Genomic DNA, 24,693 nt, shown 5'->3' with positions numbered 1-24,693 from the left:
AACCAAGTGGATTTTTACGCAATTTAGCCTAAAATCCACACATAAAGTTAGTTTTAAATCTCTAAAAACTATCAATAATACAAACTCCAACCAAAGTGGAGAATTGTTGAGTTCTCCTTATTGTACATTATAAACCTGAGATTTAGCCTTCTGCACCTTACAGTTTGTGACAAATAATGCGACAATGAAAAATGACTGCTATCGGACAGGTGCTGATTTTTACAGTGGTTCAGACGCTTTTTGCTTGTTTGTTTTTATGAGACCAACTTCTCCAATATGCTGAGTTGTAAAGCAGAAAAGGTCATTTGAGGTCAGCTGTTTTACACATACACAGAGGCACAACGCCTGTTCAACATCCGCAAACTTGCTTTGACACGATTCCCAGTCGACACTGCCTCGTGTTTTATGAACTTACATTCTGACACGGTACTTAAAAGTGGTATAACCTTTGTATCCATCCATGCAAGTGAACCTCCTGGTGCCATGTTTAATTCATAACAGGAAGTTTTGGTTGTTTTGAAGGATCGTGATTGGCTGATTCAGGTTTTAGCATTGACTACTCTACCCCCTTTGGGTTGGCATGTTAAAATCAACGTTCAGTGGCGTAATTCATAGGGTTCATGTGGACGAAGGCTTTTTTTAATAACCGGTCCCGTGTGTACAATATTATTTTTTAAATGCTGTGGTGGAGATATTCACTTTTATAAAGACCTGGCTATGTGTTTACAAGGCCTAAGAAGTGAAATGTTGAATTCACTTCTTTCAACTGATTCCACTAAAACTACTTTATAAAATGTAGAGCATCACGCATTTACTTTTAACGTAATCATTGAAGTAAAGAAAAACTGACTTCACTAAATCCAACATTGCAGATGTAAGTTTGCATAGCTTAATGCTGTGAAGTTAAATTTACCAGATACTAATAAAGTTTACTTAGGACAGTTTAGTTCAGTCCGAATTAATTTCAAGTGTTCTTGGATTTTGTTGATTGATTTTTAATACTTTCATGTCTCGGTTAAAGAACTCTCTTTAGTGGAACCAGCTGACATAACTGGGTTACATAATTGTAAGGTTTACTTTTTTTTTTTCATTAGATTAAATAAACAAATGTGACTAAATTAACTCACTGAACTTTATTTAAAAAGTCCGATTTATGAACAGTAAAAGCATATATCCCACGTTGGGACAAAATAAGCAAAGAAAAATAAATAAATAAAAGGTAAACAAATTACACAAATGGACTGGATGAAGAGCATCTGCGAACATCACTAATTAAATATTAGCAGTCTGTCTACCTCAGCTTAATTTAGAACTACTTTAAGTGCAGACAAAAAGTTTGTCCTTAAGACGTAGCAAACCGTGGAATAGATCAAGGGGTGTGAACATTTTTTTTTTTTTTGCAAGCCTTTAAAGATGCACAGCGTAAGCAGTGTAGTACATCGTTTTTCCTCCCATGCTGTGTGATTTCCACCTTTATCAGCCTCATAAAAAGGTGACCTTTCTATGAAATAAGCACAGGCGATCCCTCACATGAAGTTAATTCCATGTAGCATGATCCAGGTGTTAGCTTTGAATTCCCACTTTTGTTTTTTCTTTTTTTTTTTTTATTCTTATTTATTTATTTATTTATTTTACAAGCCTGCAACTTTACCCTTAGAGCAGGAAAACTTTACCCTTGGTGATGCCGACTTGGTGAGAGATATTCCTGTGTAAAATTCATGAATTCATAACTTTTGAGGGTATATTTCACTACTGATCTATTGGGCCGTGATAAGAATTCAAAGGTGAACGGAGCTGGAGGACATCTTCAAAGCGGTCGAGGACATCACAGGAAAGCCAATGAGGTGCGTTGCCCTCCTCCGACACCCTCAGAATACATTCCATGTGTCTCCCCTGCAACGCGATACGCTGTCAGAGGGAAGAAAGAAAAAAAAGAAAAAAAACGATGCCATCGGAGCCTGCTGCCATTAACTTGATTTACATGGGGTTTCAGTCGAAGGCTGACGAAAAAAATATAAATTGGCAGTGTCAGCAAATTTCAGTTAAATCTGTAAAAAGACCCAAAACGACAGGTGAAGAAGAAGGACGTTGATGGCGGCGCTCACAGGGAGGACGGAGTTAATCAAGTGGAAAGTGAATGCAGAGGCAGCAAACAGCATCCTGAGAAAAGTGTTTCTTGCTCTTTGGATGTTTTTAGGGTTTATGTGATCAGATCAGCACAGCTGGTTGTATTTATCAATTGATTTAGCTCGGAATTTGTTAATCTTAAAATCTGAAAAGTGCAGCATTCATTAGTATTCATCACAAACAGCTAATACTTATTTTAAACCACCTTATGCTGCAATTACAGGCAGACATAATTCGAGGTCAATCTATGAGCTTTTTAACATCTGGAGATTTTTCAGAGTTCCTAATTCTTAATTGGATCTACTTCTGAACTTTAACTAGGCCATAAAGTGACTAAAATGCAGCTCTACCTTTTAACCATTGTAGCTATTTTTAAGATGGGATGTTAAAAACGCTGACTTCATTTCTCACATGTAATCAAATGAAGTTTGTCAGACTTACTTTATTTATGTTTGTTTAACATAAATATATTTGTTTGGATAAACTTAAGTTGATTGTTACAAATTAACTCATTTTTTAAATACTGAATTAGCTACTTTCTTTGCTCAGTGAACCAGTCTTAAGATTTTTATAGCCTCTAACAAATTTTCTTCCAAGGTTCCATCCATCCTAATAGTTTTTCTGCCAACAGATTATTTCACCTGAGCTGTGGAAGAATAACTATCTTAGTTAATGCCAATCTCTTAGTTTGCTTTTCTCAGCATTTTGCATGTAGCACAAGAATTTCATCTTTCATCTTCTGTTCACCGGTGTCCAATGAATCTCTGAGATTAAGGATGTTTTCACTTATGATTCAATTGGGGTCTAAAATTGCAACATTTGTCATATTTTCAGCTTGTGTGGTTTGCGTTCACATTTCATTGTGTCAAATGAACCAAACTGTTTGAAAAACATGTTAACCTCCTCACCTGTGGGGGTGCTGCACCAAGAACTACTGAAGAAGATGACACACAAACCTCTGAAGATGCTGAGTGCAACTTCCTTCTTCACAAAATGTAAGCAAAAATTGAGTAGCATCCGATTTTAGCCGTTATATGATTTCTTGTTTGTCACAGGTAAAAACCCATAAGCCATTTCTCCTGATATCGCTACACTCCCATGTTTGTTTTGGTTGTACTTACCCAGAATGCCCTGCACTACACTCCACTTCCTGCTTTTGCAGCCATCTCCAGTCCACTTGCATCCACATACGCAGAGTTCACTTTAGCCAAACCTATTTGTAAGTTTTTAGGCGAACCAGAGTTCAGTTTCTTTGGTCCACATCAGATTTCAGCTCTTTCCCCAAACAAACCAGACTTTTCAGGCAAACAAACTGGAATTTGATTAAACTAAACAGGGCTGGTGTGCATGCAGCCTTACTTCCATACAAGTGGACTTTTTTTAAATGTCCCTCAGAGGCCTAAGACCAAAACGTGTGCCAGTCCTACTAGATCTTTTTTGTTTTGTTTCGTCATCCACCACTTTAAAAGAAATGAAAACTTCACCAAACGGGGAAAAAAAATTTGGAAGGAGCCCGACTGTTTGGGCACGATTTGTCAGACACGACATCTGCCGCTTCCCCTCTTCAGAGCCCCACTATCAAAGCTAAAAGCCTGTAGCATGCATCAGCGGAGGCGGATAACCCCTGGTAGATACAAGGGAACAAGGAGACAATCAAAGGCAGTCGGCTCTACTGGAGGTGACAGTGGTCAGCTTCTGGAGGTGATAAAGGCCTTTGAACCTGGAAGCCGCTTCGGGCCCTCCCTTTGTGTCTCCCCTGCCTCCCTTCCCCTCTGTGTCTGGCCGTAGCGGGGTCAACTTTGATTCCGTCCTCTGGGGATGCCGGGCAGCTCTCTTCATCTCAGCTGGAGATAGAGAGCTTAAGAGAGACGCAGAGCAGGAGAAGGGATGTGTAGTCCACATCTATCAGATAGCGGTCCATCACCGGTGGCTGCTGAGCTGCAGGACGGGGGTCAACATGCTTGACCTCAAACACTTGACCGGGAATGCAGGAAGAACAAACAGATAAGAGCATCTGTCTGGTTGCTGACGACAGCAACCTGGCAAGCAGAGTGCTGCGGTTTTTTTCTTTTTTTTTTCTTTTCCCTACCGTTAAAGCGTGCAGAATACATTTGTTTCCCAATTTGCCCAAGTACAGCTTAAACCGTCCCTTTGCAAGTCTAGTAACGGCCGACTTAATTCATATTTCACGGCGTCGTTCAAGGCCCGTAATCTTCACCCCATTGAATTTTATGGCTCAGACCGTCAGACTCCACACCGCAGCTGAGTAAATATGTTTCGCAAACGGAAAAGTCTCTCCTGCGAGGAGAAACCTCCCCAAGAGACGTGCAAGAGTACGGCTACGGAGGAGACCCTTCCGCGGTTCACGTCACGTCTGCCTGGAAAGCATGCCGTCTGCCTCAGGGTTGATCCACATTGAATTCAGGTCTGACGGTTTCTGACTCTTCCCTCGTTTCGATTACATCAATCATCTCTGATTGGAGCAAAGTTCCACATTTTAAAATGTGACGATGCTGGATCCGTTTGCAGGTTTTCCCACAGAGTGAAACGGATCACAGGGCTTTGATTTTACTGTGGGAGAGGTGAAGGGTCGCTGGGGGGCCCAGTGGGGGGGGGCGACCAGGTGAGCCGTGCCTGCAGGGCAGCCATCAGTCAAGAGGCAGCAGGATGAGTTCCAGAGCTCATCACGTCAATCCACCAGACTCACAAATCCCCTCTGTCCACCCTGCTGTATGTGTGCAGGCAGGGAAAACACAAATACAGTGGCTGGAAAGGAGCTTCATAATGAAGGCCTGTACAGTGAACATAAAAGCAGAGTGTAGAAAGAAATAAGGAAATGACAAGGGGCTCCAGATTTACATCATCAGCAAATGTGAGCACTTTGTTGTTGGATGTTTGCTAGTGACTCTTTGGACTTTTGCAATGACATTACTAAAAAAATGAAGAGGAACCAAGTGATGTTTTTAAATATAGATATAATATACTTGTTTTAGCCGTTTTGAAACGCTTTCATGGTTTAATTGCATTGAATTTCCACAGTAGGATGCCGCTAAAAGTGTCAGTTATATTTTTTATATATTTTTTCTAATCTTTAATTTTGAGACTTTCTAAACTAGCATTGACCACAAATGTTATATTTTCTAATAACTATGTTTGTTACATTTTTTAATTGCCAAACTCATTATTTTTTTTGTTTTTTGTTTTGGGGCTGTAACATTCATTAATATATAAATAACACTTTGTTTTTAAATTATGACATGCAATTTATTTTATTCAAGTTACATCGTACTTACTTATGTAAGATTTTTTTATTTATTTTATTTTTTTACAAATATGGTGAAAATATGACTTTGAAACCACAAAATGTAATTCAAAGACACAAAAATAAAACCCTCATAGCAACACATGTAGGGTCGGGGAAGTGGAGAATTTGCTAGAAAAATTAAAGTATAAGTTTAATTTAATCTTAGAAATTTTCTCCACAAAAACATGCAATTTTTTTTATTTCGAAAGTGTTTTTTTTTTTTTTTTTACTTTTTCAAGATATTTTCTTGAAAATTCAAAAATTCTTGGCAAAATTATTATTTTTTTCCCAGCAGATTTTCCACTTTTAAAACTCACAAATTTCCAAGAATACGTTGCGGTACATTAGACAGCAGGAGGGTTAACAAGAAAAAATTCTTAAACATGCACGCAAATCTACATCCTAATAGCCTCAAAAAGAAAGTGATCAAATGGTTGCAATGACCCAAAGTGCAGAACTTCATAAGTGAAATGTGTGTGAGCTGAGTGCCTGCAGACCTCACTGAAGCCATGTTGAAAATACTCTAGGCCAAAAATGACAAAATCAACAACAAGAAACTGATGAAGTCAAACAGAAAACTACTCTGGCGTTATTTTTCCCAGACGTGGTTGTGAAACCATTCAGTCTTTGGGTCTCTCTTCGTTTTCCCCCATTACTTCACATTCTCCACATGTAACGAAGCAGACACGGTGCAGTTTTTGCTTTTGCAAACTGATTTCTTGCAAGCAAGTCTTCTAACAAGCCGAGTTCCGTCTGGTTTCATCTTTAACTCTGACTCCATTTTTTTTTTCTCATTTTTTCTGAAGCATCCGCCTCGCTGCTCATTTTAAACTCCACTGAGAGGCATAACCCCGGGACTTTTATGTATCTGCAAAAATGTGCTGAATGCTTCATTCTGTCCTGCAGCTAAGGGATCCTAAAACACCCAACCTACAAAACCAAATAAAAACAAAACAAAAAAAAACAAGCAAGAAGCTGTAAAATTGATTAATCCGGTCAATGACACTCAATATGTTATTTCTTGCACTTGTGACCGCTTGGGGCTAATGACTTGCCCTTTATTGGTAATTACGTGCAGTCCTCATCCTTGAACGTTACACCTGTGTACAATGATATCTTTATATTTATCGCCTTTCTCTCAATCAAGCTAACAGAGAAGGAGAGGGTGGGCACGCTTGATGTGGCAAAGAAGAGCGAACATTAATTATTCAGAGCTCAAATCACAAAAATAAAGATGGCAAACCAAATTGTTTTGAAAAATTCCAGAGGAAAGAGAAATGTTGGCAAGCGTCCCGAAACGCTGTTTGAAAATGCTCTTTGAAGGTAATGAGGCTTGCTCGTGGCACGCAGAGGCAGAAAAGTAGCGCCACGGCGAAGCGGCGGCGCGTTCTCGACCGGGGTTTCTTTTTTTTTTTTTCTGCTTACATATCACTTTTGCGAAGGCACGTGTAGTACATTTCTAATGAAGTTCCAGATCACGCTCTTCCCCCTAACTAAGACCATACGCCTTTCAAAGCGAGGGATGTGGGCGAAGGAAGGAAGGTGGAGGAGGAAAAAAAAATAGAGCAAACTTTGCACTCTGGTTTCGTGACTTCCATAACAATATGTCCGCTCGCTGAATTTCACATCTTTAACACTGGAATTAAAGCCTGATATTAGTCTCTGTCCTATTAAAAAAAGTGCGCTTCGACACCACACTGCAACGAGCAATTTTAGACGCTATTATACAGGCTGTTTTATGGCTAATGAGATATGAGAGGATCTTCTTTCTTGGTAGTTAATAATACATATGAGGTGAGAAAATGCGGCTTTTATTGTATCCCCCAAACCCTTCACAATATGATGAAGAATGTGAAAGTTCAGTGGTTATTAGGCAGATTTTTGGGGTGGGTAGTAAAAAAGATAAAGGGATGATAAAAAATGTATGCAAGAAAGGAGGCTCAGACTTCACCAATCATTTATTTATTGTATATAAATGTGTGGTACTGGTCAATATTAATTGCCTCTTGGGCAGACCTGGAGAATGCAGTAAATCATAAAACTGAGGATGATGTACCAAGGTTTTCTCCAAACGCCTTTTCCCTCAAACTGTAAAACGCTTTGAGTAGAGGCGGGGGGCAAAAAGACTAAACCTTAGTGACCAGTTGGAACATGGATATGGCTCATGCATTTTAATAAAATTTTAATAATGTACAGTTGAAGGTAGATATTTGCATGTTTAAAAAGACCGTATTTATTTTCTCAGACAATGAATCATGTTATGTTTTACCTCTTTTTAAGTCGCTTAGGATTATGTCCTTACAACTTTTTTTTTAAAGTATAATATCTTTCCAGGCACCTGGTGCCATTTTATAGCATCATAAAGTTACTGTTACCTTCAGTTGTTATAAGAGTGCAGTATATATCAAACATAACATTAAAAAAATTTACTTTATAATTTAATGCCTTGAAATTGGGCCTCTGTCTTTAAAAAAAAAAAAAAACTCCTGCTCTTTCTGAAACTCTACCTTCACAACACCTCTTCTGTTAACACTTTAATGTTTTTACCAGAGTTTCAATGAGAAGTAGCTCCTATAATGAGCTCAACAGATGTGCAGTTCCACCAGGTGTTTGCTAATTGCTGCTGCTAGTCTGAAGGAGCTGATTGAGGTAGTTTTAGGGAAGTGCTGCTCCGAGAGACAGAAGCTTGGAAACTTGGTCGCTGCAGATCCAAGGAGGAGTCTTGTCTTCAAAGGCGGAGCTAGGTCCACCCAGTCATTTTGCACAGCTGAATGGTTGCCATGGGAAACTAAAGGATTTCTCGAACATGCATGAAAGAATCAAAGCAACACTCAGTTATGTTATTGATGAGGGAGTAACATTATAACATGATATAAAGCTAAAAAAAAAAAAAAAAAAAACTATTTTAAAGTGTAGCTGCTGTGAACCCTCCCGCTATCTAAGTACTGCAGTTCATTCCTGGAGGCATGGACTCTGTTGAAGTTTGAAATGTTTCCCAATCGATAAAGTTTTCCCATGACGTGTGTAATGCACCAGTTTGACGCCATGAAGCTTATCAGAAACTGCCTGTGTTGCAAAGAACCATCCTACACTGTGAAAAGAGAAGAGCCGAGCTGAACGAAGTGGCTGTTGATGTTAATTCAGTATTCAGAAGTGTGGCCAACACAGTCGGCTTCATTCACTTCTTCCACTGCCATTGCTAACTCTACAGGCAATTTTCTGCTATGATGCAGAAAATTGTCGTCATCGTTTACAACTTCTTCTGTTCGCTGATTGGTCCGAAGAGAAAATCGACTGGAGACAATCCAGCTGGTGCTGGAAGAATTTTTTTTTTGAGCAGAATGTCTCAGGAAGGCAATAGCCAAGGTAGCTCCAAGCCACAAAATAAACAAAAGTTAGGTTTAGGACTTACATGTACAAACTCTAACAGATGTAGGCTACATACAGGATGTTTTGATAAAAAATACTCATTTTTTTCCTGCGCAATTTTGTTGGTAGTAAAGGGGGTAAATTATATTAAAAAAATCCAATAACTATAATATATATTTTTCCATTAAAGGGAAAATCTCAAGGTACACACAGTGCGTACTGCCGGCGCTACAAAACATCCATAAAACATGGTGCTGCCAACCCCATACTTAACAGTTGGGAGGATGTTCCCAGGCTTATAAGCATCCATTATGACCAAACCTCTCAATTTTAATTTCATTAAACCACAGGATATGGCTTTCAATATTTATTTGCCTCTAATTGCAATGGCAGACTGGAATATTGTTTCTTTTATGTTGCTGTTGGAGTAATGGCTTCTTCCTCTCTGAGTGGGCTTGTTGACACAGGACTCATTACATAAGAATATCCAGCCAGTTTCAAGCATTGTCTTTACACGGACTCTTGCTGCTGTTTTCACATTTATATGCATATTTAACACAAAAGCACATTCCCCCGTCTCCTCCATGAACAGTATGATGGCTGGACGTTTCCATGGAGTTCATGCTTGAATGTAAATGTGTGAACCGATGAACCAGCTGGCACCTTCTGACTTCTGGAATGATTCCTCAAAATAAACCAGACAAAATCGTCCAGCTCTCTCTCATTAGTCGAGAGCTTAGCAAAAAGAAGTCCTTGGGGACATTTTAGCTGACCTAAAACAGTAAAATGTTGAGTCTATCTACTGTCAGATTGTAAAAAAAAAATAAAAAAAAATAATAATCTTTTGATAGAGTAGGTAAACATCTGGTTTCAACTGTACATGACGAACATACATTCTTGAACTCAGTCCAAGGGAATGTCCGGATAGTTTAAAGTGATGTTATGTGGTAATGTTGTCAGTTCATTTTAGCCAAAGCAGAAACATGTCATGGCGGATGCCCTCAGAGGCGATTTTATGCAGGTTTTGAATCATTATAAAACAAAATACTTGAAGAAAATCATGTTGTGTATTAGAAAACACTCATTAGAACACATCAAAAGTTACTGATTTGTGGCTGCAAATGCAGGGAGGGAAGAATGTTAATCCTCACACTAAAGAGCAATTTTGTTTAAAAGAAAAAAGCAGAAGAGAAGCCAGTCTCTTTATAGTTGTATTTTAAAATGGACTGACTTTGCTTTAGATACCAAATTAGCCAACACTCAAAAATCAAATCAAAAATATATTTGAACTGACAGAGAAGTTCTGCTGTCTGTAAGTGAGAAGACAAATTTCCAAAGAGACCATGGCTGCTTATGGAGTTTACAAAGTAACACAGCAGGATCTGGCCTGAATAAGAATTCCCATTTATTCTCCTGAAACGGTTTCAAAGTTTTATTACAGAGAAGTACAGCGACTTCTTTTCGACGTTCACTCGCTCATTCATTTTCTAGAACCGATCACGGTCATGGGAGCACTCACTGTCCAAGAGGTGGCGTACACACTGGCTAGGTCACAAGCAGGTAAGTAAGTAGGACCTTTATGGCAACATGAAGTAGGTGGAAAGATGAGAAACGGTGTCATTGACATTATGTCAACATAAAGAAGGGCTACAAAACATTTATGAGGGTTTTAAGTACCTGTGAACCACCGTCATTCACAAATGAAGGAAACTTTTTGCAGTTGTAAACTGCCTTACCAAAATTACTCCAATAGTTCATAAACAACTCATTCAAGAAGTTACAAAAGCAACCAAGAACAAGATGTAATGATCCCCTCACTTGTTTCAGCTCAGTGTTCATGATTCAACTCTTGGGAAGACTGGGCAAAAGAAAGGAAAACCATTGCTGACCAAAACGAACAAAAATGTACGTCTTGCATTTAACAAGAAATACCTTGAGGATCGCCATGACTTCTGGGTAACTCTCTTGAGGATGGGAGAGACAGACGTTGAACCTTTGGAAGTGTTGCATCCTATTATCTCTCGCATAAATCTAATACCATTTCAGAGGTCTGGGGCTGCCTTGCTCCTTCAGGACATGAACGACATGGAATGGGAACTATAAGAGACCTGAAAGGGAATGTCTGCCACTCCATTAATTGGGTTATGCTGAGGTACGTGTCACACACCTGTAAGGGGGGGGTGAATGCCTTCTCTTTAAACTTTCATACATCGATATGACAGTTTTAGGGTGACGGTAAGATGCAAAGAAGAAATACTTTATGCTTTGGTTGTTCAGTTAGAAATGCAAAAGAGGAGATGGGAAGTTCACGGAAAGCCAGCCAGTCTATAACTACCATGTCATGTTGTAAATTCCAGTATAAAAGCTATTACCATGAGCTGCTTATTGGCAAGGACAGTGTGTTTTAATCTTGGGATAAAGAATTGTCCAGTAGCAAGGTCCAGGACAGTGACAATGCAATTTCTCTTTTGCAGCCCTAGTTATGGCTGATGGATATTCTCTGATGAAAGACCCTAAATTAGCTCGCATTACTCTTTGCTTGCTCTGGATATGCGTTCATTAGTATGTTTAGGTAGTTTACAGGAAGGATGTTATGACTTTAGCCTAAAATGATGAAAGCAAAAATTTGAATATTTCTATACTTGCTCAATCCACACAGAGGCAATGTCCTTAAAATCTTTGAAAAAAATAAAAAATAAAAAAACAGATGAGGGGGGAGGAAACCAAATCCAGCTGATCTGCAATGCATTAGCTAGCACACTAACAGTATGTTACAGCCCATTAGCGGTTAACAATGATAGCTGATTTTCAGATGGCACAGATAGCCATTACTGTAATTCGCTCTAGCCTGCGTCAACTCCCCAATGACAACCGCTGCTTCCGGCTCTGACACCAGATCAATAATGCAAAACCCTCCCCTAAACTTCTGCCTCGCGGCTTCATCTAAAAGAGCTTCCTTCCGAACTAATGATGCAGGTTAATTGGCCTGTCATTGTTTAGAACTTAACTCTGGGGGGGAAAAAAAAGGAAGTTGTAAGGGCTGCGGCTAAAAAGTGGAACGCTCCGGAGATGCGCCGGTTCTCTCTTGCCTTATTGCCTGTGTAGCTTTATCGATGGCTTTTCTCTGTTTTGGCTGACCACCAAATTGCTGCGCTTCTTTTTGCTCCCCCTTTTTTTGTAGGGTCAATATGTTTAAGAGGAAACAGTCGACCGAGGAAGAAGCGAGAAAGGCACGGCAGATCAAACACTTCCAGTCTGTAGACGCTTCTTTACGCTTGAGGTGTCCGTGAATAGAAGAGCAGTATAACACTGGAAACTTTACTTTGAATCTACATTCACATCCTCTGACATGTCCTTAAGTAAGAAACTTATATTATGTCCTTTCATTCAGGACGAGTTGCCCTGGAGACGCATTCAGAGAAGGAAGCAAACATACATTCATCTGGTCAAACATATGGTCCATTATGTACTTTCTGTAGGTACCATTGTCCCTCCTGATTTCCTTCCCACAGAACGCCCCAGGGGTTGAGCCACTTCTATCGATTGCCACCACTTATTAATCTGCCTCCGGGCGGACGCTACGGGCCTGCCATTTGTTAGTGGCTCTCCAACAGGATGCCATTAGAGCGTCACCGTCGCACTTTATCCTGAATAAGTCATGAGGAGGACGGTTAAGGCCGCAACTTCCTCCCATATTAGGATAAACGACTTTCAGGCAAGGAGAAACACGGCATGTTTCGTTAATATGCATGTAGAGGGGAAGCGTGAGCGAGCGAGGCGGACAGAGACAGACAGACGAAGAAAGGAAGGCAGATAGATAAGAATTAAGGACAGGGTACAGACCAAATTCTCTGCGGAGGGGAAGGACATTCAAGATCAATTGCTGGGAGAAGATGCAGACTAAGTAGTTTCATTATAGTGAGAAAAGCAGAATTTGGCCATTAGGATTAGTTAAAAACACAGCTAAGCTTCTAATTCAGCGGTCCAAATTGTCGTTCTTTTTCAAAATTGCTTTAACTGGACTATTTTCTTCGAAGTGTAGTCTAATATGACCTCCATTTAACCCTCCTGCAGTCTTAAGAGACGGGGTCATGTGGAACCCATGAGCTTTTTACCCTGTGAGGTCCACCAGGGTCGTTCTGGGAACTGACGGTCTGACTGGACAATTCCTGTTTCTACGCTGTCCTTACTGTGGCATCTGCCACGATCCTCCTGAGTGTCGCACGTGTCATGGTGGCAATGAAATTTGATGTTTTATGAAAATATATACATATATACATATTTTTTCTATAAGAACATACTGTGATTATTTACATAATACAGAAGATTTGACTTTTTTGTAAAAACAAAACTATATTACAGATCAAATGACTAGTTCTTAGAAAAATTTACATTTTCAAAAATGGATCATTTGAACGGATCTTTTGAAGCAAACAGATTCTGCATATTCACTTCCTTTCAAAAAGCCAATAAGTCCCATCACTGATCAAAACTCCAAGAGCTGAAATTAGATTTCCAATTTACTTTTCAACTCTGAAATTTGTTGGTCGATGGCCATTCTGATTTTGGATGTTAAAAAACCACAGGTGGGTTGTAACCAGTTACATTTACTTGAGTAACTTTTTGGAAAAAATGCACTTTTAAGAGCAGTTTTACAGCTATTTTTATTTTTAGGTGTTTTCATTGGTTGTATGTGTTGTTGTTTTTTTGTTGTTGTTTTTGCAGGCAAGATACTGACCACCCATAAGCTCTTAATGGAAATCCACTTGAAAAAAAAGTTATTTTAAAAACGCTAAATCAATTTCCTGCTGAAAGCAAGCATAGTTAAGGAAGAGTATTCCTGAACCAGTTGCAAATTTCTCTACAAAGTTTCGTTCTGTGAAGGACGCTCATTACTGCACTTGGCCACTTTCTCTCCTAAGTACTCAGAAACAGGCCTGCACAAATAAACCAGACTAGATGCTAATATCAGAGAGATGGCATGCCTGCAGCAAATGCTTTTCACACGCTTCCATATATTCAATTGTAGATCACGAGTTAGGCAGCAAATATTCAGAAACCGAAGGCCTCAACGCCACAGAGAGGCGATTCTCACCGATTCATAAATAATCTCTCCAGACAATAAGCTGATCAATTAAGAGGCACATCGAGCAACGTTTATGTTACAAATACGTCCCAACAGACTTCATTACAACACATCGCTGCCGAGGTAAAGACAGCTCTGTTCTAATTGAGACCCTGTAGATTTGTCCGACTTATCCCATTTATACGGCATGCTAATAGTTCCTCCATATTGAGTCTTTGTGAAATATACACAATTTTTATTTTTTATTTATTTATTTTTTCTTTTTTAAGGAAAAACACCCGGAGCTTGTAAGCAAAACAGCCAAAGCTGTCCTTGTGATTTCCAGATGTCTCCACGCGCAGCAGGAATGCAAAGTTAGAGGAGTGGACTGAGCTATCACACTTGTAAGCAGATATTTAATGATCACAGCATCTGCTGCTCGGGAAGACGAGCCGGCTTTTGCCCCGCAGGTCCAGGAACCGGTCCGCGCTCATCCATCGTTGGGGAGGGTCAAACCTCAGCTCAGCTGGAGATTGCAACGTGAAAACATCACTGTGGCATTTCCAGCTAAGGTTTGTCTCCAGGGTGAAGGAAGGTGTAGTTAACGGAGAGTCGTGGTGGAATGCGCTCATGGGCTTTCCACAGATATTAGAGAGACTTTTCTTGTAAAATCTTCCCTTGTATTTCCTCGTATTTCCCGTTTCTTCTTCTTCTTTTTTTTTTTTTTTTTTTTTATGAAGAAGGCCGTAACGCTGAGGGAAAGCCTCGGTGAAACGAGTCACTTCCAACAAGAGTTGCTGTTTACAAGTAAAAGCTTTGCTTTTAAGAAAATTGGGAGCATGTGTGTGGCTCTCAGCAGTGTTTGACCATGACCAGATAATTAGTGGAGATTGGTTTGACTTTCTCCTGAACTCCACTTAATTAAACAAACGTTTTAGTTAAAAAAAAAGAAGAAAAGAAAACATCCAGGATGAAGGCTATATATTTCTCGAGTAAAACATGGAAGAATTGATCTTACAAGGTCTTGCACAAGGATTTGCATTACATGTGATGTGACAAAACATAAAAGTGTGTTTTGTTGGGCTTTTATATGAAGGAGTGATGGGGGGGGAAAAATGAAAACAGATGATTCGCTGAGTTGACACTCAAGTTGTTATTTTTGGACCTACAAAGGAACAATATAGAACTTGATTTATTACAGCTAGGAACTAGTGATCACGCCTGAAATCTGTGTGATGGACTCAGAGCTGAACCTTCAGAGTCACATAAAGATGGTTGCAAAATCAGCCTTCTATCACCTGAAGAACATCTCCAGGATTAAATAAAGATCTAGAGAAACTCATCCATGCATTTATCTTTAGTCACAATGATTACTAAAATTGTGTCTTCACAGGTCTGTCTAAAAAAAAAAAAAAAAATCAGACAGCTGCCGTTGATCCAGAACGCTGCTGCTCACGTTTTCACTAAAACTTGGAAGAAAGAGCACATTACCCCAGATATAAAGTCCTTACGCTGGCGAGAATAGACTTTAAGATTCTGTTGTTAGTTTATAAATCACTGAAAGGCTTAGCACCAAAATACATTGAAGATCTGCTGCTGTTGCATCGACTTTGCAGATCACTCAGGTTTTCTGGAACCAGAGGCAAACGTGGAGAAGCAGCATTCAGCATCTACGCACCACAAATCTGGAACAAACTTCCAGAAAACTGCAAAAACAGCTGGAACACTGAGTTCCTTTAAAGGAAAACTAAGAACCCATCTGTTTTAGAGCTGCCGTTGGCATTTGACAAGACCTAATGTTTATTGCCTGGTTTCATAATTGATGAGTGTATGATGTTTTTATGATCTAAAGCACTTTGAATCGCCTTGCTACTGAAATGTTTGTTCAGTGAAACGACTTGTTTGAGTTTTTTTTTTCTTCTAATTGTGTTGGGACATTCTTGAAGGTAGCTCCATCCTTCATTTATAGGGAAAATGTAGCAGATTTTTTTATTTGTTTACCTAAATTTCTGGTGTTTTAATTTATCCTACGGTTTCCAGAACGAGCACTTAGCTTCCCCGGTGTGTCTCCTCAGCGGCATGAAACAGCGAAAGGCAGTCACCTGCTCCAGGTGCCGCTTAAAAGCTCCTGGCTTGTGCCAATTTGCAAAATAAAGTGTTCACCCACCTCTTGACGGGCGACAAAGACTCCCAAGCGTTGTAAATCACGAGACGTTGCCGACGTGCGGCACAGAAGAGTCTTTACACTCACCGTTCAGGCCCTTTCCTTTAATCAATCGGGAGACTGAAGGCCAGATCGCACTCTGTTCCTTTAACACAACAAGTGAAAGATGCTTATTAGAGTTACTCAGCCATACATAATGCACAAACAAGGACATTGGAGATGTTTGTAATGGTGCTTCAGTGCCAGGGTCAGCATCAGCCTCAAATCAATCAGAAGAGTCTGCAGTGAGGAAGTGCTATAGGAAAGGCCCACACCATCATTTATCCTATCATCTGATTGTGTGTGTGTGTGTGCTAATGTGTGTGAGGGTAACGGGGTAGGGGATTGTTTGTAAACAAATTGGGAGGCAATTTGCATTTGTTTGCTTTTCTGGTTGATTTAAAGCACTCACGCATTCTGCAATCACTCACGTACGACGGATCATGTTTGGCGGCGTGACGGGGCCGGCCAAACCTCCAATGAATGTTCTCCCTCCCCGCCAGGTCTGATTTTCCCCTGGTTGTCGCGCGGCGTGTGTGCGCAAATCAATCAAGCCCCTTGTTCTAATCACTCCCACTTATATCAGCCAGCAAATAAATGACACCGCTGAGAAAGGGAGATCAATAGGAGATAAGGTGAAAGTCTCCCTGGTTCCTGCCGGTCTGGCAATAAGTTCAGATGGAGGCCCTGGTCAAAGGGATGGAGAGTCCAGACTGACTGTAGAAGATACTGACAAGGATCTCAAAGTGGTTTTTATTACCAATTTTTACTGAATATCAACTAGTAGGATAAAAATGAGTACCATATATCAGGTGTTTTCAAATCTCCTAACTATGTTTTAGAAATTAAATCATAATAAATTATTTTTTTTAAAAATGTTGAAACTGTTTCTTTTTTTAATTTTCACTTTTAGTGTGTTAAAAAAATCATATGCATTAAACATCTTTGAAACAGCTCTTTAGTTTAGTGCAGGTAGATACCGATAACTTTCTCACAACTTTGAACCAAACTTCACTTCAAAAATCTCAAACTATCCCTTTAAGGCACACGTCTTTATATCCAGGGTCCATAACAACAGCTGATGCTTACTTTACCTAAGTCACATGTTCACTGCAACTTTGGTTGTTTAGACAGACTTTACTTTGCTGAGGAATTATCACAAGATCTCAAACCACAGGATCTTGTTTACATCCCAATTCTGCACATAAACCTGAACTCCATTCTATTGTTTTCATCCTTCTTGCATCAATTTCTTACTTCAGCCACCGTTCAGCTTCTCAGCAGGAAGATTCCAAACATGTTCAAACACATATGCCTCAGACACAAACTCTATTATAACTCTTTATGTTTTAGTGGTCTGCCAATCTTATAAAAAATAATTCTTTAAACCATCACTTTGTACCAGCTCAGTCTCTTTAATTCTATCAACAAACATATGATATCCTGGGACATTTGACTGTGCAGTTAATAATAGATATCAGTTGAAATGAGTCAGTTTAATTTCTTTGGATTTAAATCATAAATAAATGCACTTAAGTGGCTTTGAAAAGTTAATACGTGTATTAAGATGTTCTGTTTGAGTCTGAATGTAAATGGGCCTCATCGCTGTGGATGCCATATCTGGTCTTACTGACAACTCAGAATGTTTTTATGCTCCCAGCCACATTCACACACACATGCACACGCACACACACACACACACAAACACATTTTTAGATCCATTATGAGTGGGAGGGGACGAGCAGAAGGAGGCTGGTCAGAACTCAAGATAGAGTCCAACTAGAAGCTGCAAAATACTAAAGATTGGTGCAGTAGTTCATCTTCCAGCAGGACAACGGCCCCAAGCATACGGCCTGAGCTAAAACGGAATGGTTTCAATGAAACCATATTAATGTGATAGAGTGACATAGTCAACGTTCAGTCCGAGATCCAATTGAGAATCCATGGCATTATAAAAAAAACAAACTGGATGTCCGGAGACCAGAGATGGGTTTTATGGCTCTTTAATTGGAGCCGGATCTCAAGGATTTGTTCCTTTTACGGAGACATTCAGTAGACCGGATTGTTGGGGTGGAGTGGCAGCATCGACGCCACATATATGGAGGCTATCAGATCTCAATGTAGCTGTCTGGGTTTCAGCTCCTAACCTCGAGGCTTTTCCTGAATGTCTTTCCGATTTCTCTCTCTTTTTTTTAATGTCTGATTACTGTAGATAAAGGCGACGATCACCACCAAATCTTTTCTTAAAGGGGAAGTATTATGTAAAATCACATTTTTCAAGCTTTACATCATGTTCTGATGTTATCCCCTCATCAAAAATATACTTGTAGTGTTGCTTTGATTCTTTCATGCATATTTGAGAAATCCTGTTGCAACCATTCAGCTGTGCTAAACGCCTAGGCGGACCTAGCTCCGCCTTCAAGGACGAAGCTCCACCCCAGAGCTGCAGTTTCAGAGGCCCAATTTTAAGGTGTTAAATCAGGAAGTCAAATTTCTTTTAAGTCATATTTGATATATTCTTGATTCTGTATATGTAAGCTGTGGATTAGAATTGTTCCAACCTAAACATCCCCACCCAATAAGTATTCTGTTGCTGGAGGTTTGGAACGCTGAAATATTCATTTTAATTTAATTTGACACATCTGGATCTAATTATTAGTCTCATCTTTTCTTTTAGTCATTCTGGAAATATTTGTTGACTCAGACTGGAAAAACAATTATTTCTGGCAAAGTTTCCCATATCATTTTGTTATTTGAAAGGGTCCATCCAAATGTTATTTGACTCAGATTTATAATTTTATCTTTTTCGCTGCAGTGGCCACGACTCATTATGCAGTGTTTGCACAGGTCGTTTGCTCTGTTGGTTTCCTCTCCCTTGTGCCTGTTCTCTGCCTCTGAACCGTGGCTTGGTTCAGTTTGTGCTAAAGAGTTGGTCAGTTCTGTAAGTTCACTAATGTCACCATTCTGAAAGGGGATCCAAAAGCAAACAAAATTAAAATAATTATTATGCACAACTGCATTTGTACTGAAATCAGATTACACACACGTTGACTCTACTTAGTCTTCAGCAGTTAGCAGGCAACTTCTAAAGGCAATTGGTTCCCGTCAGAGAAAAGGATGCTGAATATTTTGCACACCACATTATTCCATTTTTTATTTGTAAAGCAATATTTTGAATCATTAATAATTTTCTTTCTACTTCACAATTGTACACCACTTTACCATTAAATCCCAACAAAATATATTTATGTTGGTGGTTATAATGTTACAAAATACGGAAAAGTTCAAGGGGTATGAATACTTTTGCAAGCCATTGTTTTTTATATGCTACTTTGTCTATCATGTAAAAACCTGCTAAAACACATTTAAATTTGGGGTTGAAATTTAAAAAGATTTGTTGTTATGTAAGCATCTGTAGTTTAGAGCTGAAATTGTTCCCAGGCAACAAGTTATGTATTGCCTTACACCAACAATAAGTATTTTATTTTTCAGAACTATAATGCATTTGGTTTCCTGTTTTGTGCACCTTACAAAAAACCCAACTGTGGATATTGTCATGAATTCCACCTGATTCATTATGCTTATGTTGTCTTTTTTTTTTTTTTTTTCCCAACATAATGTTCTTGAAGCCTCGCAAATTTACAGAGGCGAAACGGCCGGCTGCAAAAGTTCTCCACTAAATCTCGACGTGTTTTATTAGGAACTCCTGATTCCCCCCAAACAGCCTCCGCTCATACGTCACGACGGCATCGAGTCGCTGACCAGCTCATCATTCCAAAACCTTTTAGAGTTCGCGAGTCGAAGCCCCGGCCATCTGCCAGCACCTCCCCAGTACACCAAACTCTGCAGCGCTCCTCATTGCACTCTCCAGAAACTCCTGAGTGTGGTGAATAAGTCATGCTGTGAGTCAGAGGAAGGCCAGGCCTGTTCCAAGAGCAGAGGCCTGGGTTTGGTTTAAAGCACTGGTGGTAAGCCATAAAAGGCCGGGAGAAAACTGTGAGCACAGAGGAACTCTCTCCCCTCCTATTCATGATTCATGAATGACTAATCTTTAATGTAAGGCTCCTCAAACACAATTTATTTTATTATTCACTCACACAGTATGCAGCCGCTGGGCTTTTGCACCACACCCATGATACAGCTCTATAAAGGAAGAAGGGGGCCATTAAGCTCTTGCAGCACATTTTTCTATTTTTTTTTAAATACACTCCAGCCAAAGAACTGTCTTCAAATTCTGCCTTTCTTTCCTCCCTCCAGCCTCCCTTCTTGGTCTAAAGAGATTATCGAATTAAAGTCATAAATTCATCACCATTTCACTATTATTCAATGCCGTTCAGTGGGTAATCTGCACAATCCAGTGGGACTAACCGTATCAATCATGGAGCCACACAGTTCAATGGAGGCTAGATCAATGCGACGCTGCAAGCAGATCCAATCAAGAGATAATCACAGTTAGCGCTAAGCTTGTGTGTTTTAGCAACAGACAATCAGCAAGAGGTGATGCAGGATGCCTTATTTGATCCTTGCAGTCTTGCAAGAACTCAAGCTGCCTCGCAAGGTGGAACTATCTTAGCGTGATCTGACTTTGTTTCCTGTGACGCTTCCTGTTGCGTCTTTAAAGTCAGCCTTTTGTCATTCCTCATTAACATTTGGAGGAAAGGCTGCGGCTCTCAGCCCTCTCTCACTGGCTGCATTACATTACAAGTGTGTGCAAATCTTTATCTATGTCCTGCTAATGTCAAACAAACACAGCTTAGCAACTGTGGTGTTTCCATTGAATAAGAAATTAACCCTTTCATGCATGAATTATAATCCTTTGTGTCAGGATGCTTTTTCCAATTTTCTTTATTTTCTTAAGACATAAAAAAGGTAGGGGAAAAAATTTTGTAAAAAGAAACATTTTTTTAATTTTAAGTTTTTTAGGTGATCAATTGTAATTTTCTCCAAATACAAAGTTCTTATTTGAAAAATACATCAGTACTATTGTTCTTTAGGGGTTATCGGATGTCACAATATTTTTTTGTTACCGGCAAGAGTCGCCTACAGTAGAAGGAGGGACTGTCGGCCATATTGGATTTAACAAAAATAATTTATTACATTTGCAGCTGATGGCCAGTAGTTGATGGTGTATTTTATGATGCATTAGTGTCCACTTCAGTGGTCTCTGTGCATTTATAACATAAAAATCCACATGAAGCGCAAGAAAATGGCCTTTGGATAGCTGTCCACTGTAGTGACCACTATGCATGAAAGGGTTAAATAAAAATCACATTTGGATAAGCTTTCTCACGCCATAAGTCGTTAAAAATATTAGCAGCAATGGATGTTAGCAGTTATGTGAGATGAATTCATAATTCAGCCATGGTGCTGGTGCTCATCTAACAGCCATCAGAGGAGATGTTAGCGTCTTATTCTGGTGTTGGAGCAACAAGCCCCTTACATTTGAGAGCTTACATATGCGGCAATTTGTGGAAATTGTAGTTGCTGATTTTACAGAATGGATTCAACATGTTTTTTATGAGTTGTGATGCAGTGAGAGCTCTGGTGGAGCAAGGTGGACTTACCTAAAAAAACAAAAACAAACTGTCATCCCTCTACAACTTCCTGTTGTCTTCATTGTCATTTTTGCCAGTAGTAACATCCGGTTGATTATCACATTACTAGCATGATGCAAAATAAGTGTTTCCATTTAAGTTTTCCAAAAATAAATCTATTTCAATATTACTGACATAGCGTCTCATCCTAGCGCAAAAACATTTTATTCAAAAACATGAGTTTTTTTATATTCTTTTTTATTTCAATTTGTACAAGACAGAGTTATCTTCTTCGTCATCTTCACCAGTAGTAACATCAAGCTTTTTATCACGGCTATCGTGATGCAAAAAAGTGCTTACATTGCAGTTTTCCGAAATAACAACTATTTTCAAATGGCCAGAAACCGCCTCATCCTCGTGCAAAAACTTTTTTTTAATCAAAAAACATAATTTTTTACAATATTGGCATGTTAATTTCCATTAAGCAAATTTATTTTCGTAATTTTTAATTTACACTATTTTATAAGTAATGGAGACGCAATTGCTGTCTTCCAAAGACTCACCTTCCAGCTGCATCCCGATGTTGATTTGCAGCAGATGTCCGACTCTAGAGTAGAAACCCTTTTCCCGGGGCTTGAATATTCCACCCTCCATATTTAACGGCGAGTTTCATACGCTGCAGTATCATGTTCGCTCCATTTTTTCACCCCCTCCATGTTACTGTCTTTCTTTCTTTCATTTAAATTGGACAGCCGCTGGTATATTCTCCACTCCTTTAAAAGTTTGGCAAAAAGCTACTAAAAAGAGTTTTAGAAACACTATTCATCTTTTTAGTCCACTAAAGGCAGGCTGCTTTTGACAGGACTTTTGCAGCTTAGACTCTGGCCTTCTTTATCTGTACATCTGTGAAGATATTTCCCTGTCTTGTTTCTCTGTCTCTTAAGGATAAATGTTTAAAGCAATATATTTTTTTTTCCAGTTTTGGAAGTTACATGCTTTTCAAGTACTGTTTTTAATGTTCGTTAAATAGCCCAACCCTTCCTCAGGAGGTTTCTTCAGTCTACTCAGAATTATGTAGTAATAATAATAATGCAAATAAAATGTTGGTTTTTTTTCTTAAGTTTGTGCTTCAAAAACTAAACATAGTGGAAATCATAGTCATCACATAGATTCCTCCCTGTATAAAAGCCTGGCTGGCTGCCTAACTAGCCGGTAGCACCTTTTTATACAATTGGCAAAATTATGTTATATAATTTGCTTAAACACTTCATTACATCATTGACAAGTTATTAGGTTATTGGCTTTATAACATTTAAATTAGTCAAATTCATTAGATTACTGTCATGCGTTGTGCTGTTAGCCATTATCACTTTATTGATTGCCACACACCTGAATTTACCGTCACTCAGGATCTGTGTTAGCGCAAAGTGTGAAGCATTCAGCTTCTACGCAGCACAAATCAGGAACAAACTTTCAGAAAACTGCAAAACAGCCGAAACACTGAGAACTTCTAACTCAAAGCTTAAAACCCTCCTATGTAAAGTTAGCTTTCATTCGTAGCAAGTGCAACATTGATCACTATATTGGATGTGTATTTGCTTGATGATTTTGATGGTGGCCTTTGACAAAATGTAAAAATGTATTGTTTGTTTCTTAATGGATGTCTGTTGTTTTTATGATGCAAAGCACTTTGAACAGCCTTGATGCTGAAATGTGCTACATAAATACATTTAAATTGACCCGACTTGAATGGGGTATGTTCCACATTCGGTCAGTTAATAAACTTTACCAAAAAATAACTATATATGTATTTGCAGAGCCCACAGTTTATTTTACATCTATAGGTGTATAATTAAAGATACTTCATTTAGAATTTAAACGCCATCAATTTTCTTGATTACAGGTAAATAGTTCATAGCAAAATAGCCCCAGCCTAAAACAATGGCCCTCAAATACCTGTTTCTGGACTCCTTGTCGCCTACTTCCTGTCTGCAGTTTGCGGTCAGTCTGGATCCTGATCCGGAAAACATGATGGTAATGATCCGATCCGGATTTTCCGTGTATGAAAAACCACCACTTTGTAACTTTTCACATGCTAAAACAGTGACAAAAATATGTTGACTGGCGAACGCATCGGCGGAAATGGCGTTTAGGAAAATAATAAGTTGGCGGTCCGTTAAGTTTGGGAAAGCATGGCATGCTCCAAGTTCGCAAGTAAAAGAAAGATGGACAATGAAAATTGGCTGCTTAAGGAGGAATGTACTGAGCAATTCGTATTTACTCTCCCTGCAAGACCAATGCGCCTCATATGCCAAGAAACTGCTTTCCAACGTTGAGACATCATTGCCATTCCAAACACAGTAATTTTGAAGAGGCCTTTACGCAAAGGTCAGAAGAAGTAAGACAGACAAAAACAAAGGGGCTGGAATCCTCAGATGAAGCAAAAAGTAAATCACTGGTTACATCTGTGACGCAACAGCAAAAAGCAAAGGAGTGTTTACTCACAGTACCGTGGGCATTAGGTAAGTACAAAAAATCTTTTTCCGATGCCGAAGTAATGAAAGAATGTCTGACTTGTGAGCCTCAAACCTATCATAGAAGGGAGAGGTATCTTATACTAGTTTCTGTTTTCTGACTCAAACAAAATGGCTTCTGTAAAATAAAATGCAACGGGCACAAGGCCCCAGTTTTCTCTTTTTTTATTGGCTGGCCCTTAGCAGGTTCGTGAATTTGTACGTTAGAAGTAGGAAAGCAAAAATCATGTATGCACGTCCTGCTTTTGTAAAGGAAGCAAAGTGACCGTATCTTCCATTGACCATAGACTTGTGCAATTTGACATTTCAAAAATAAATTAATGGAAACGGGGAAATTTTAAAAAAATCTAGTTTTTTTATATGTTTTGACACTAAGATGACGTGATTTTTATTTTATTTTTTACTTTTTGGGCCTATTAAAATCTGCGAGTTCCACAACACTGAAATTGAATCACTTTTTTGCATCACACAAGACACGTGATCAACAGGTGTTGCTTCTGGGGCAAATCACAAAGAAGACAAGGACAGGAAGTAGGTGCAGGATGATGACACAGCAT

At 39.2% G+C, this 24,693-nt stretch overlaps 1 long non-coding RNA gene across 1 annotated transcript; it reads left to right on the top strand.

Moving 5' to 3' along the window:
• Positions 1-1,639: 1,639 nt before the first annotated feature.
• On the top strand, positions 1,640-2,005 carry LOC107837051 (uncharacterized). Its single transcript, XR_001663029.1, has 2 exons — positions 1,640-1,692; positions 1,776-2,005. It is a non-coding gene; the product is annotated as an uncharacterized LOC107837051 (long non-coding RNA).
• Positions 2,006-24,693: the final 22,688 nt, after the last annotated feature.

The sequence above is a fragment of the Poecilia formosa genome, unplaced genomic scaffold (assembly GCF_000485575.1).
Source record: "Poecilia formosa unplaced genomic scaffold, Poecilia_formosa-5.1.2 Scaffold108, whole genome shotgun sequence".
NCBI lineage: Eukaryota > Metazoa > Chordata > Actinopteri > Cyprinodontiformes > Poeciliidae > Poecilia > Poecilia formosa.
This window is presented reverse-complemented; position numbering and strand designations above follow the sequence as displayed.